This window comes from Erinaceus europaeus, chromosome 14 (assembly GCF_950295315.1).
Source record: "Erinaceus europaeus chromosome 14, mEriEur2.1, whole genome shotgun sequence".
In the NCBI taxonomy this organism is placed as follows: Eukaryota; Metazoa; Chordata; class Mammalia; order Eulipotyphla; family Erinaceidae; genus Erinaceus; species Erinaceus europaeus.
Window position 1 is genome coordinate 40,708,879 of NC_080175.1, and position 15,816 is coordinate 40,724,694.

General features: G+C 37.8%; 1 pseudogene; it reads right to left on the bottom strand.

Moving 5' to 3' along the window:
- The window catches only part of LOC103114837 (alpha-ketoglutarate dehydrogenase component 4-like), a 58,112-nt pseudogene extending 42,912 nt beyond the window's left edge, over positions 1 to 15,200 (bottom strand).
- Positions 15,201 to 15,816: the final 616 nt, after the last annotated feature.

Below are 15,816 nucleotides of genomic sequence, written 5' to 3' on the forward strand. Positions count from 1 at the left end.
ATATCTAGCCTTCTGAGAGTTTTCCAGACTGCTCTCCACAGAGTTTGACCAATTTAAATTCCAACCAGCAATGCAAAAGGGTTCCTCTGTCCCCACATCCTCTCCAGCATTTGTTGCTGCTGTCCTTTTTTACAGGAGTGAGGTGGTATCTCAATGTTATCTTAATTTGCATTTCTCTGACAATCAGTGACCTAGAGCAGTTTTCCATATGTTTGTTAGCCTTTTGGATCACCTCTGAGATATCCTCTGAGATATCCTCTGCCCATTTTTGGATGGGGTCATTTGCTTTTTTGGTGCTAAGTTTGCTGAGCTCTTTATATATTTTGGTGATTAGTTTCTTGTCTGATGTCTGGCATGTGAAGATCTTCTCCCATTCTGTGAGGGGTCTCTCTGTTTGTTTAATAGTTTCTTTGGATGTGCAGAAGCTTTTCAATTTGATGTAGCCCCATAGTTTTTTTTCTGCTTTAGTCTTTCTTGCAATTGGGTTTATTTCATCAAAGATGTCCTTGAAGTGTTTTTACCTATGTTTTCCTCTAAGTATTTGATTGTTTTTGTTCTAACATAAAGGTATTTGATCCATTTGGAGTTGATTTTTGTTTCTGGTGAGATAAGGTGGTTCAGTTTCATTCTTCTGCATGTTACAACCCAGTTTTCCCAGCACCATTTATTGAAGAGAGACTCCTTCTTCCATTTAATACTTTGGGCTCCCTTATCAAAGATTAGATGTCCATAGGTGTGGGGATTTATTTCTGGGCTTTCAATTCTGTTTCACTGGTCTGTGTGCCTATTTGTGTTCTAGTACCATGCTGTTTTGATGATGATGCTTTATAATATAGTTTGAGTACTGGGAGTGTGATGCCTCCATTTCTATTTCTTTTCCTCAAGATGGTTTTGGCAATTCTATGTGTTTTCAGGTTCCAGATAAATGATTGTAGTGTTTGTTCTATTCTCTTATAGAAGCTTTGTGGAACTTTGATGGGTATTGCATTAAATTTGTATATGGCTCTGGGGAGAATATTCATTTTGATGATATTAATTCTTCCAATCCATGAGCATGGGATATCTTTCCATTTCTTTGTATCAGTTTCTATTTCCTTGCATAGCGACTGATAGTTTTCAACATACAAGTCTTTCACTTCTTTGCTCAACTTTATTCCCAGGTATTTGATTGATTTTGCTGAGACAGTAAATGGGAGTGATTTTTGGATGTCTTCTTCTTCTGATTTAGTGTTTGCATAAAGAAATGCCACTGATTTTTGTACATTGATTTTGTAGCCTGACACCTGGCTATACTGCCTAATAACTTCTAGTAGTTTTCTGCTGGATTCTTTAGGTTTTTCTGTGTATACTATCATATCATCTGCAAATAGTAAGAGCATGACTTCTTCCCTTCCAATCTGTATTCCTTTGATTTCTTTCTCTGGCCTGACTGCTATGGCAAGAACTTCCAATACTATGTTGAAGAGTAACGGTGACAGTGGACAGCCCTGTCTAGTTCCCTATCTGAGGGGGAATGCTTTCAGGTTCTGTCCATTGAGTATGATGTTGGCTGTAGGTTTGCTATATATAGATTCCATTATCTTGAGGAATTTCCCATCTATTCCCATTTTTTGTAGAATTTTGAGCATGAATGGGTGTTGCATTTTGTCAAAGGCTTTCTCTGCATCTATTGAGATAATCATGTGGTTTTTGGCTTTACTTTTATTGATGTGGTGAATGACATTGATTGACTTATGGATGTTGAACCAGCCTTGCATTCCTGGGATGAATCCCACTTGGTCCTGATGAACAATCTTTTTTATGTGCTGTTGTATCCGGTGGGCCAAGATCTTGTTTAATATTTTGGCATCTATGTTCATCAGAGATATCAGTCTGTAGTTTTCCTTTTTTGTTGTGTTCCTATCAGCTTTTGGTATCAGGGTGATGTTGGCTTCATAGAAGGTGGAAGGGAGTATTCCTGTTTCTTCAATATTATGGAAAAACTTAAGAAGTATGGGTACTGTTTCCTGAAATTTTTGTAGAATTCGTTTGTGAAGCCATCTTGTCCACGACTTTTGTTGTTGGGGAGATTCTTAATAACAGTTTCAATTTCTTTGACTGTGATTGGTGCATTTAGGTTTTGTAGTTCTTCTTGGTTCAGTTTTGGAAAGACATATGTTTCTAGGAATTGTTCCATTTCTTCCAGATTCTCTTGCTTGGTGGCATATAGTTCTTCATAGAAGTTTCACATGATTCTCTGGACTTCTGTGGTGTCAGTGGTGATATCTCCTCCATCGTTTACAATTCTATTAATTTGAGTCTTCTCTCTTTTTTGTTTGGTGAGTCTGGCTAGGGGTTTGTCAATTTTGTTTAATCTTTCAAAGAAACAACATTTGGCTTCATTGATCTTCTGTATGGTTCTCTTATTTTTGATGTTCTTTATTTCTGATCTAATTTCAATGATTTCTGTCATTCTGGTTGCTTTAGGGTTCCTTTGTTCCTCTTCCTCTAAGTCCTTGGGGTGTGGAGTAAGGTTGTTCATTTGAGCTTTTTCTTGTTGTTTAATATGCGATTGTATGGCTATGAGTTTCCCTCTCAATACTGCTTTAGGTGTGCCCCAAATATTTTGATAGGTTGTGTCTTCATTCTAATTTGTTTCCAGGAACATTTGAATTTCCTGCTTGAGTGAATCTCTGACCCAGTGGTTCTTAAGGAGAATGTTGTTTAGTTTCCAAATTCTGTGTCTTTTAATAATTTTCTTTCTGTTGTTAAAAGATAATTTTACTCCACTGTGGTCTGAGAAGATACTTGGGATGATTTCAATGCTCTTGAATTTATTGGTGCTGTCTTTGTGGCCTAACATGTGGTCTATCCTTGAGTATGTGTTATGTGGATTTGAAAAGAAGATGTATTCCAGTTTTTTTGGGTGAAGGACTCTGAAAATGTCCAAGAGGTCTAGTCTGTCAATCTCTTCATTTAATTCTCTTGTCTCTTTGTTGATTTCCTGTTTCTTGATCTGTCTAAGTATGAGAGTGGGGTATTAAAGTCTCCCACTATTATTGTACTACTATTGATGTATTTTTGAAATTGTTTCAGTAGGTGCTTGATGTATTTAGATGGTCCCTCATTGGGTGCAAGGATGTTAATAATTGTTAAGTCTTCTTGGCTGATTGATCCTCTAATCATTATGTAATGTCCTTACTTATCTTTTATTACTTTGTTTAATTTAAAATCTATTGTGTCTGAGGTGAGAATGGCTGTTCCTGCCTTTTTTTGTGGTCTGTTCTCCTGTATGATAGTTTTCCATCTTTTCACTTTAAGTTGGTATTTATCTTGTTGTGTCAGATGGGATTCTTGCAAGCAGCATATGGTTGGGTTATGTTTTCTGATCCATCCCCCCACTCTGTGCCTTTTGATGTGTGATTTTAAGACATTGACATTTATTGATATTATGGATTTAATGTATTGTAGTACCATTGTTCAACAAATTTTTGTTTGCTCTGATATATTACAAGTGTTATAGTGATGATCTTTTTTATTAGAGGCCTTTTAGAACCTCTTTCAGGGCCGGTTTGTTGATGGTTGCCTCCTTTAACTGTTGTTTGTCTAAGAAGGTTTTTATCCCTCCATCTAGTTTGAATGAAAGTCTAGCAGAATACATTATCCTTGGTTGAAACCCTTTTTCATTCAGGGCTCGATAGATAGCTTGCCATTCTCTTCTGGCTTTTAGTGTTTGAGTGGAGAAGTCTCCTGATAGTCTTATGGGTTTTCCCCTGTATGTGACTTTTTGTTTTTCTCTTGCAGCCTTTAGGATCCTTTCTTTATCCTTACTTCTTCTCATTGTGACTATGATGTGTCTTGGTGTCTTCAGGTCTGGGTTGATTCTGTTTGGGACTCTCTGGGCCTCTTGAATCTTGATGTCCTTTCTGTTAGTCAGGTCTGGGAAGTTTTCTTCTGTTATTTCCTCTAGAATGTTTCCTCCCCCTTTCTCTCTTTTTTCCTCTGGCAGGCCAATTATACGAATGTTACTTCTTTTGAGATCATCCCATATGTCTCTGTTGTTGTTTTCAGTGTCTCTCAATCTCTTTTTGAGCTCTTTCACCTCTTTCTTAGTTTTCTCTAACTCATCCTCTGTCTGACTAATTCTGTTTTCTGCTTCTTTTAGTCTGCTTTCCCTTCCCTCAGCTTCTTTCTTCAGTTCAGCTATTTCAGCTTTCAGTTCTCTAATTGCCTCAAAATAATCAGTATTTTCCTTTGGTGTCTTAACTGTTGTTTCCTTAATACTTCCATTCATTTTCTCCAATGTTGTTTTCATTACTGTGATTAATAAGTTTATTATTGCTTGCATGTTTTTCTTATCTATGGTTACTTCTGGCTGATTTGTAGTTTCTTCTGGGCTTTTGTCTTCATTCATTGGAGTAGCAGTTTTGTTTGTTTTTGATCTACCCATTTTTTTTATTTATGTGTTTCTTATTTTTATGTTCTGTGGTTCCTCAGTTGTTGTGTTTTGAGTACAAGCAACACTGTACTAAACACCTTTATGACAAATGCAATCACCAACCTCAGGAATTACAATAGCAACTGAAGCAAGGATTGAAGCAGTTTAATCACTACCAGTTAGCCAAACAATGTCTCCAGTCTGTGAAAAAATAGCAACCAAGTCCACATGAAGAAGAAAGAGAAAGGAAAAAAAATATCAAGAATAGACAATTATGCAAATATACTATCATCTGTATATTCTAGGGGTAGCAAGAGGAGAAAAGGAAGAAGAGCAGAGATACACACATAGAGAGTCCACTCTGAGTCAGATTTCTTCCCCAAAATAATTCACAAATGAATATCAGTGAATTCAGAAAGCCAAAGAAGAAGGCAGTAACAAAGATGACAAAAAAAAAGATAGAGAAACAAGAGGGAGAAAAGAAAAAAGATAAGAAAAAGAGCTATAAAAAAAGAGCAGTGAAAGGAGAGTTTTTTAATTCATTAATATATTTTTTATTTTATTTTTGTAATTAGCTAGGAGGAGGGAAAAGGGGAGAGTCTGTAGAGGAGGTAGGAGTAATGAGACAAGTTCCTCTCACAATGGATAAGATGCCAGTCCCCTAGCAATGAAAGATACCTTAAGAGTTAATTCTGGTCAACCTAAAGGAAGGGGGGAAGATATACACCTTTATATAATATTAATAAGAAAATAGAGTAGGGTAAATAACCCTGTCCCAGATTGCCTCAAGCTTCCTGAGCAGAGGCAGCTGATTGTTAAGATGAAAAAAAAAAAAAACCCTCAGGACTAGACAAGAATAGCAGGAATAGACAGTTATGCAAATCTACTATCCACTGTATATTCTAGGGGTAGCTAAAGGAGAAAGGGAAGTAGAGCAGAGATACATGCAGAGAGAGTGCACTCTGAGTCAGATTTCTTCCCCAAAATAATTCCCAAACTTGTATCAGTGAATTCAGAAAGCTGAAGAAGGATGGAAGAAAGGTTGACAAGAATAAGAAAAAGAAGAAAAAAGAGAGAGAGAAAAAAGAAAAAGATAAAAAAGAACAGTAATAAAAGAGCAGTGAAAGGAAAGAGTTATTTATTTATTTATTTTTTATTATTTAATTAGCTATGCGGGAGGGGAGGGAGAGAATGGGTAGGAGCGGTAGGAAAAGTGAAGTAAGTTATTTTAGCAGTGAATAAGACACCCAGTCCCCTAGCAATGGAAAATACACTAAGAGTTAATTCTGGTCAACCTGAAGGAGTGGGGGAAAGGGGTATACTTTTATCTTGTATTGATAATAAAATAGAACAGAGTAAAAATCCCTGTTCTGTCTTCAGCTTGGATGGCTTCAGATTGCCTCAGGCCCCCTGAGCAGAGGCAGCTGATTGGCTACTTAGAAAGAAAAAAGGCCAGAGGTTTCAGAAGGGAATAGAATTAGAATGCATGGGACGAAATCTTGGTAAAGAAAGAAGCTCAGCAGAGGAATCTGCTAGGAGCAGATCTCTGGTCCCCAGGGACTGGTTATGCAGGGGGGGGTGTGTGTGCTTCAGGAATAATAATTTAAAAGAAAAAAAATTTTTTTCCCTTTCTTTTTACTCTATTTTCTACCCCAAATTGAGTTACAGTCACCTCCTTGGTGTCACCGCTAGGACCCCTTATTGACTGGCCTACCAAAGGCAAAAAATCCTACCTTTTCCAGTAGATGTGGTCGGAGCTCAAGCCACTAGCAGCTTCTCATTCTGCCATCTTCCGGAATCCCCAGCATTACCTGTTTTATCTGTGAGATTAATCAACCTTATTTTTATAAAGAAATGTTGCATGAGTTTAATTTTATCATGTTAATATCCTAACCAAGGCCATGTGATCAGTCTTTCTCTCTGTTTTTTGAGATTTCAAAAAGCTGTGGTAGGGATATTTAGCACCATTTTGCTCTACTCACTGCAGGTGACTCTGGGTAAACACTTCCTTCTGCCTGGTGGAGATAGAAAATGAAGTTCCTGCTCAGACAAGAAACTGGAACACACCACCTGATTCCAAGGACCATGGATGCAGAAGTATGAACTATCCATTCATTCTTATTGTAGTCAGGTGAAAACTAGAATAGGGTACAGATGTCACAGAGGTTTTATGTTCTTAAGCCACTGGCTTAGTTTAGGATAATAAAAGAATGCCACAATCTGGGTGGATTAAAGAACACATATTTACTTCTTAAATTCTTAAGGCTAGAAGTCCAAAATCACAACACCTCTTCACAGTTTTCTTTGTTTGCAGACAGCTGCTTACTCACTGTGCTCTCACATGGGGGGGAGGAAGCACCTCTCTTTTGTCTTTCTCATAAGAGTACCAAGTAAGAAGGGCCTTACCCTCTTGATTTAATCACCAACCAAAGGGTTCTTCTCCAATTGAATCCCAACTCATGAAATAGAGGTAGAGTATGGGGAGACAAACTCATATGCATAATGCCCCTAGTAGCATCACTCTCTTAATTTGAATAATGGATTTAGATATTGTAAAGAGCTTCTTTTACCTGTGCCCACTGGCAATGCCAGCTTGAAGTCTTCTGCACATGCTATGCATGGGGACCAAGGAAATAACCTTGTACACCTTTGGGTTCTTCGTCTAGACAAGTAAGCAAACAAGTACTGGATTAATGAAAAGAAAAAATCCCATATAAGTAAATATATATGGAGTTATATTCTCATACCTACTATATACATGGAAAAGATAAAAACCTGAATAATTCACTACATGGCTTCACAGCCACTTTATTTAGTTTAACTAAAGCAGAGAGGGCAGTGGGAAGGAGAAAGGGAAGGTCGGTTAAGAGGGTTTAAATAGAAGACATAGTCAAGAAAAGTATATAGATTTGATGTTCCCTCCATTGAAAGGTGAGGGGATTAGATTTGCCAGAAATGCCAAGAAGAGAGAGTTTTGCATGTAAATATCTTTCACACACAATGACCTCCACCCTGTCTTTTAGAGTCTTTTCTGTAAGATTAACATTTTGTCAAGAACATGTTTTAGGGTAATGAGTTTTTGTTCCCCTGCTGGGGTAACCAGAACAGCACCATCTGAGAACAACTTTCCAGTGCTTGCTCTCCTCCACTATGTGGACCAGACTTCAATATTTCTTTTTACATCCTGTCACTTTCTGTTGAAAGCTAGACATAGTACCTAGTAGTAATGCTGGACACTGGGTTCTCCCATAGACATTTGTTGCTTCTTGATTGCTAGTTTGACCCAACAAGATCAGTAAAGCCAAGTTTCTGCTCCAAGGAGGTAAAACTTTGGTGAGAGAACTATCTGTGACTCTAGAAATACAGTTTTTTTGTTTGTTTGTTTTTTAACCTAGGCTTTGATTTTATCTCTATGGCTCCTGCCAAATGCTAGCTCATCTGCTCTACTGCTCAGCCCCAGTATCCTCCATAAATGCTAGCTGATTGTTCTTATTTTTCAAAAACCTTCTAGAGTATGACTTTTTTTTCCCTGCCTGATTCACTTAAACTTGACACCCTGCAGAAGCAGGGTGTTGACTTTTGGGGACTTGTTTTTGACTCCTGTATGTTGATCCTTTTGTTGAATATCTTTGCTAAAAATGAGCTAATTATTTTATTCGCTGCTAATAAATCTCATCTTCTCATAATGGCTCACTGCTAAGATGGCTGTTGTTTACAACAATGAACTACAGTGTTGTTAACTGGCTACAAATGTGTTTTGGTAGAGCTATAATCTCACCAGTAGGATAGGACAGATAAAGGAATTTGAGTCCTGTCAACCACAGATGACTGGAAAAAGGCTTCTGTGCCATAGGGCTGTGGGTAGACGATGGATTTCTACAGGCCACAGAGAGGTAGTTAGCACTATAAAGATAGGAGTTAGAACAAATCTGGGCAGCCAGACCCTTTAGCATCTGGAGAAGAGAAATGTGCCTCAGTGTTTGGATATTTCAAAAGCACAGGCTTTCAGTCCTTTCAGTGGAAAGAAAACTGCCTGACTACCTAAATTAGAAATATTTGGAGGACCCCCCCACACACACACACACACACAAACCTATGCACACACTCTGGGCACAGGAAATAAAAACAAGAATAAATAAAAGGGATTACATGAAACTAAAAAGATTCTACACATCAAAAGAAAACTATACAAAGATAACCAGGCAACCTAGTATGTGGGAGAAGATATTTTCACACCACACATCCCACAAGTGACTGATATCAAACATCTATACAGAGTTGGTACAGATCTACAAAAGGAGCTAAAACAACCCAATTAAAAAGTGGACAAAAGAACTAAAAAAAACAATTTTCTAAAGAAGAGATGCACATGGTCTACAGAAACATCAAGAAATGCTCTATTTCATTATCATAAGTTAAATACAAATTAAAACTATGCTGAGATACTATCTCAGAAAGAACGGTTTACATCAACAAACCAGGAAATGGCAGGTATTGAAGAGGCTTTGGAGAAAAGGGAACTCTACTACATTGCTGGTGAGAATGCAAACTGGTACAGCTCCTTTGGAAGACTGTATGGAGAGTCCTTAAACAGATTAAAATGGAGTACCCTATGATACCAGCAGTACCATTCTTAGAGATTTAGAAGAGACATATACACCCCTATGTTCATAGCTGCATTATCCACAATAACCAAAGAATATAAGTTGCCTAAATGACCATCATCAGATGACTGGCTAAAGGAGTTAAGTAATATATTTTATTGAATATTCCTCTGCAATCAAAAAGATGATGGGACAAAATGGATGAAACTGGAGGTGATTATGCTTAGTGAAATAAGCAAAGAGATGAAAGACAGCTAGCTACCAGATAGTTTTACTCATATGTAAACTCTAGAGAACTGATATGCATGAACTTGAAAAAAAAAAAAGCAAACAAACTGTTTCTAAGACTATGAGAACCACTATGGTGATTGTCTTTCGGAGGTAGGGAGGTGGGAGATATAGAACACTATGGGTGGGTGTGGTATAGAACTGTCCACTGAAGTCTTACAATCTTGGAACATACTTTTAATTACAAAAAATTTAATTAGAAATTATTTTTTTTTAGGAAAGGGGACCAGAAGGTTGCTTAGTTGGAAGAGTATACATCATACTGATATCATGCCCAAGGGCCTGGGTTCAGCCCCTGGTACTACATAGCAGCATCATGTATGGCACCAGGAAATACTTCATGAGTGGAGGAATGGTCTTGTGGCAGTGCCTCTCCATTTCTGTCTCTATCCTAACTTAATGAAAAAATGCAAAAAAAAAAATGTACCTGAGGTTTCTCATATCTTTTCAAGCCTGAATAGCCTATATACCTTGACACTGAGTAATATCTCTGAGCCTGGATGGATTGTAAGTTGTTGGTCCAGTGCTGAAAAGCACTGCTATTATTTCCAGCTTTTGCCAAGAATGGACATAGTTTCTTTCATGAACACCAGTTTCAACCCATTTAGTTGGATACATACCAAGAATTTCAATTACTGGATCATATAGAAAGATTATGCTTAAGTTTTACAAGAAACTGCCAGATTGTCTTTCAGAGTAACTTTCATTGTACAATCTGAGTGACAGTGAGTGAGCATTCAATGTCCTCACCAGCATTTGATGTTTTCAGCTTTGTCATTCTAGTAGACAGATGGTGTTTTCTCACTGTAGTTTTGTCAGTTTATGAGAATCTTATGTAGATAATCTTTTTATATGATTAATTATCACTGTTAGCTTTTAGTTGATAAATATATCTGACTGTTGAATTTAAGTAACTTTATCTATATTTGAAATGCTGTCCCAGTATGGAATTTGGTTTCTGTCTTTTGAGAATATATATATTAATATTTGATGAAGTCTAAATTGGTAGTAGCTTCTTCACCATGTCATGATTTTGATGTTGTATCTAACAAGTCACTGTAAAACTGAGGTAGCCTAAGATTTTTATTTTGTTATCTACTAGAAGATTTGTAATTTTATTTTTAATGTATAAATATGTGCTATATTTTAGTTGTGTAAATTAGTACAAAGTCTGTGTTTCAATTTGTACTTTTTGAATCTGAAAATTTTTTACTATGTCACTTGTTGAAAAGATCACTTTCTCCTCTCATTGAATTTCTTTTTCTCCTTTGTCAATGACCAAATGGACCTTTGTGGGTCTTGTGTGAGTCATTTTGGAGGTTACTATGGTCTTCCGTTAATCTATTTATTCTTTCATTAATTCCATACTAATTGATTAATTTAATTTTGTTTTAAGTCAATGGTGGGGACAGCAAGGTTACTGGTTTGGGACTTCCTTAGCATTATTTTATTCTAAATTTTCCCCTTTTTTGTAAACTTAAGATTCTATTTTTGATATCCACAAAAATGAATGTTCATTGGAATTTCTTTGAAGCCATAGACCAATTTGAGAAAAGCTGACATTCTGACAATGTTGAATTTAGTACTTATGAACTTGGTGAAAGGATCTCTCTTCATTTATTTACATCTTTTATTTATTTTAATCTTGTTTAAGTTCTTCCATTACACTTTTTCAGATTTCATCATATAGGTCTTCAAATGCTTAACTAGATTTACAGTTGGATAGCATACGATTTTAGTGCTAATATTTATTTATTTTTATTTATCCGTTATTGGATAGAGACAGAGAGAAACTGAGTGGGGGGGTGAGATATAGAAGGAGAGAAAAAGAGAGATTTCTGCAGCCCGACTTCACCATTTGTGAAGCTTTCCTCTTGCTGGTGGGGACCAGGGGCTTGAACCTGGGTCTTTGTGTACTGTAATATGAATGCTTAACCAGAACTATCTGCCCCCTAATATGAATTTCTATACTTGAAAGCAACTGACTTTTGTATATAGCCCTCATATCTTGCACCTTAATGTAAACACTTATTACTTCCTTTTGCAGGGGGGTGTTTTAATGCATGTCTCTTAAAATATTTTTATTTTACTGAAAGGGAGAATGAGGAAAAAAGGTGGAGGAAAAAGTGCAAAAGGAGGAAGAGAAGGAGGTCCACTACAATGCCTGTTATGCATGGTGCCTCCATATGGTGTCAGGGACTTGAACCCAGGCCTTAGGTAAAATAAGCCCTCAGGTGTCTTACTTATCTCCCCGCCCTAGTTAGTATTTCTTCACATTTTCTCTCTAATCACAGAAAATAACATCTGCTTGGAACTATCATAATATACTATCTAGCTCGTAATTATTAGTTGTATTATTACCAAAATTGTGAATAGAAATCATCATGGCAAACACCATCTCAGTCTAGTGGAAATTAGTTATCAGATTTCCTTCTTTCTAAAAAAATATTTTATTGTTTTAAATTATCTTTATTTATTGGATAGAGATAGTCAGGAATGAAGAGGGCAGGGGAGATGATAGATAAATATGTAGACAGATGATAGATAGATGATAGATAGATAGATAGATAGATAGATAGATAGATAGATGATAGATACCTGCAACACTGCTTCACCACTCTTTCGAGCTTTCCCACTGCAGGTGGGGACTGGAGATTTGAACCTGGGTCCTTGCACATTGCAGCATGTGTGCTCAAGTGGGTGCACCACCACCTGCCCCCTAAATTTCCTTCTCTTTAAGAGTGGACTACACTTTTTTACTTTATCAAAATCCAGAATTTATACGAGGAAAACAATCATAGAGTCCCCGATTCAAGGAAAAGGTAGATATAAATCTTAATAGAATGATGGATGAGAAGATTTTCTTTTAGAACAATCTGTAAGACATACTAGAAATATTTTGACCAAAATAGATTTCTATTTTTGAATGCATCACTAGTATGAACTGATTCCAAACAATACATGGCTTTTGAGCTTATAATAGAAATTTTTCATACATAATGCAAGGAGTACCACTTCAGACTGTGTCCAGAGACGTCAGGAGTGGAATTTCAACGCTTCACCCTCATTACTTGGATGAGACCTTTTCTTTCACTCTATTCTCCAGTTCCATTCCAGGAGGCTCACTAACTAACAAAGTCCCAAAACTTAGATATAGACCAGATCCTGTTAGATAGAGCATATGTTCACATGTAGCCATAAATTAGGGCAAAATATATACTTAAAAGCAAAAATACACAATAGTCTCTAGTGAGTTAGTATCAAGTTCATAATGAAATAATGTCTACTTAGAGTTAGATACCCTCCTCACCTACTTCCTAGTATAGTTCTCTCACTCACTCCAAGCTAACCTTATCAAAGCAAGGACTGCAAAAGCTGAATAAGGGCAAGAGACTGGCATACTTTAACAATGACTCTTTAGTCACTATCAGGCCACAACATCAGGTGGGGCCCTAACTGGGGAGTCCTGAGAGTCCCAAACAAACTTGATGGGCCTAGACCTCGAATAAGTCCCTCTCTCCATTGTTACCTTTCATTTGGTCATTTCTATCAGGAACAACACAATAGACCCCTTTGTGGGTCCCCATAGGACCTTGCCCTCAACTTGGATCAACAATGGTAAAGAATGTTCCATCTTCTGAAGGGAGGCTGGACAATACTCTAAGCTACACCTAAGGAAGATTGGTCGATATTGGAGCAGATTGGAATGTTCCTATTCATGACTACAGATATGAGCTCAGATCTACAGAGATGCAGAAGTCATATAGTCTTCTAAGCTGATTATGGGCCCCAGATCACACCAAATCAATGGGGTTTGCAGTAAGCAAATATTTATACCCCTTGCCCAAATTAGGGAGCTACTCTCTTCCCTGATCAAGCTTTCTGGTCCCTTTTTCCAGCCATGACATAATCTCCCCAGACAATAACTATTATCCATCTGCATGTCAGATTTCAGGCTCAGGGGAAAAAAGAAAAAAGAAAAAAAAACTAGTATAGCCACAAGACCTTTGTAATTTAACTAAAATATGCCTACTAGCTATCTACAAAATGGAGGACCCCCCCAACTCTTCATCTGCACTATTCCAACCCTCAGGTCCATGATTGGCCAACAATTTGTTCAGCTTTGTATGTTAACTCTCTTTTCAGCCACCAGATTCCAGATGCTAGCATGATGCTACCAGCCTTCCTTGGACAGACAACCCCACCAATGTGTCCTGGAGCTCTGCTTCCTCAGAGCCCTTCCCCACTAGTGAAAGAGAGAGACAGGCTGGAAGTATGGATCGACCTGTCAATGCCCATGTTCAGTGAAGAATCAATTACAGAAGACAGACCTTCAACTTTCTGCATCCCACAATGACCTTGGGCCCACACTCCCAGATAGTTAAAGAGTAGGAAATCTATCAGGGGAGGTGATGGGGTACAGAGTTCTGGTGGTGGGAATTGTGAGACGTTTTACCCCTCTTATCCATTGGTTTTCTCAATATTACCTTTTTATAAATAAAAATAAAAATTTTTTTTTTCTTATTGTCACACATATAGTACTAAAATCAAGGCCCCATGCAAGGATCCGGGTTCAATCCCCTGGATCCCCACCTACAGGGGGCTCACTTCACAAGCAGTAATGCAGAGCTGCACATGTCTGTCTTTCTCCCTCTTTATCTTCCCCTCCTCTCTCAATTTCTCTCTGTCCTACCCTATAAAAAATGAAAAAAAAAAAAAAACTAGCCCCCAGGAGCAGTGGGTTCATAGTGCAGGCACCAAGCCCCAGAGTTGACCCTAGACATAAAAAGAAAAAAACCTGGATAGAGGACCCCACCAGTGTATCCCGGAGCCCTGCTTCCCTACAACCCTGCCCCACTAGTGAATGAGAGAGACGAGCTGGGAGTATGGATCAACCTGCCAACACCCATGTTCAGCAGGGAAGCAATTACAGAAGCCAGACCTTCCACCTTCTGCATCCCATAAGGACCCTGGGTCCATACTCCCAGAGGGTTAAAGAATAGGAAAGCTATCAGGGGAGGATATGGGATATGGAGTTCTGGGGGTGGGAGTGTGTGTAGTTGTACCCCTCTTATTCTATGTTTTTTTTTTATCAGTGTTTCCTTTTATAAATAAAAATTTTAAAAAATCTTACTCTTTATTTTAGATAGAGATATAAAGAAATCAAGAGGGGAGGGGAGTTAGAGAGTGAGAGGGAAAGAAACACCTGCAACACTGCTTCACTGCTCATGAAGCTTTCCCCCTGCTGGTGAGGATCAGAAGCTTGAAGGCTTTGTACATGGTAATGTGTGCACTCAACCAGCTGTGCCACCACCCAGCCCCTATTTTCTTTTATCTTTCTGTACATGCATAACATTTCAATTTTTCACATAACAATAGAATTCACACTATAGAATTCTTTTCTTTTTTTTTTTTACTTACCCAGTTGTGCCACCAGCCAGCCTCCATTTCCTTTTTTTTTAAAAAATCTTTTAGTTTGTTATTAGAGCAGAAATAATTTGAGAGGGAAAGGGAAGACAGAGAGAAGGAAAGAGAAAGAGAGACATCTGCAGCACTGCTTCATCACTTATGATGCTTTCCCCCTGCAGGTGGGGACCAGGGGCTTGAACCCACATCCTTGCGCATTGTAATGTGTATGCTTAACCAGGTGTGCCACCACATGGCCCCTTCCTTTTGTTTTTGTGCAGCAGGGTTATATGATATCTGGGGCTCAGAGAATTATTTTCTATAATTCATTGTAACTGATTTCCTTTTGTCCTTCGGGTAGACGTAAGTTGACTTAAAGTCTCCAGTACCTGAGATTCCTGTGGGGCACTATTTTTTCTACCTGTGAATATACCATGTTTTCCAATTTTTGTATGACCTGTACTTTTGGTGTGAAATTTGGCCATGTAGGATTATAATGGCATAACTACATAAATTGGAAACTCTTCTTCACCTCACTCCCCTCCATCTTTGCTAGTATTAACTTTGTAGTTATTCATTACTTTGTGTGACTTTCCAAAGCCTTATTTATTATCATTATTATTATTATTAAGTTTTTGAAAATATCTATTTCTTGCATGTTTGTCTACTGACATCCTTATCTAATCATCTTAACAGGTAGCAGTAACTTGGTGGAAAATTCATGAAATGACCAGAGTCTAAAATAACAACAACAAAAAAAAACTCCCAATTTTGGGAAACTTCCTCTGAGCCAGCTCCCCCTTTTAATGTTACAGAAACTTGCTCTTTCTGACACATGGAGCCTAGAGTTGAGCAAGAAGGAAAAGCCTTGGGTCTGTTCACTTTTGTTCTCAGCAGGCAGTTAGCACTGGGGGTGCATGCACATCAAACTTCAAAACTCTCCATATGTAGAACAGTCCTTCAAAGCTGTCCTTCCTACTTCTCTGTCTCTTGATCCCCAGTCTTCTGGTAATTTCTGATGCTTATCCATCCACAAAAGGTTCCCTCCAGGCAAAAACAAACAAGAAAAAAAAAAGTCACCAAAAAGTACAAAGTCAAACA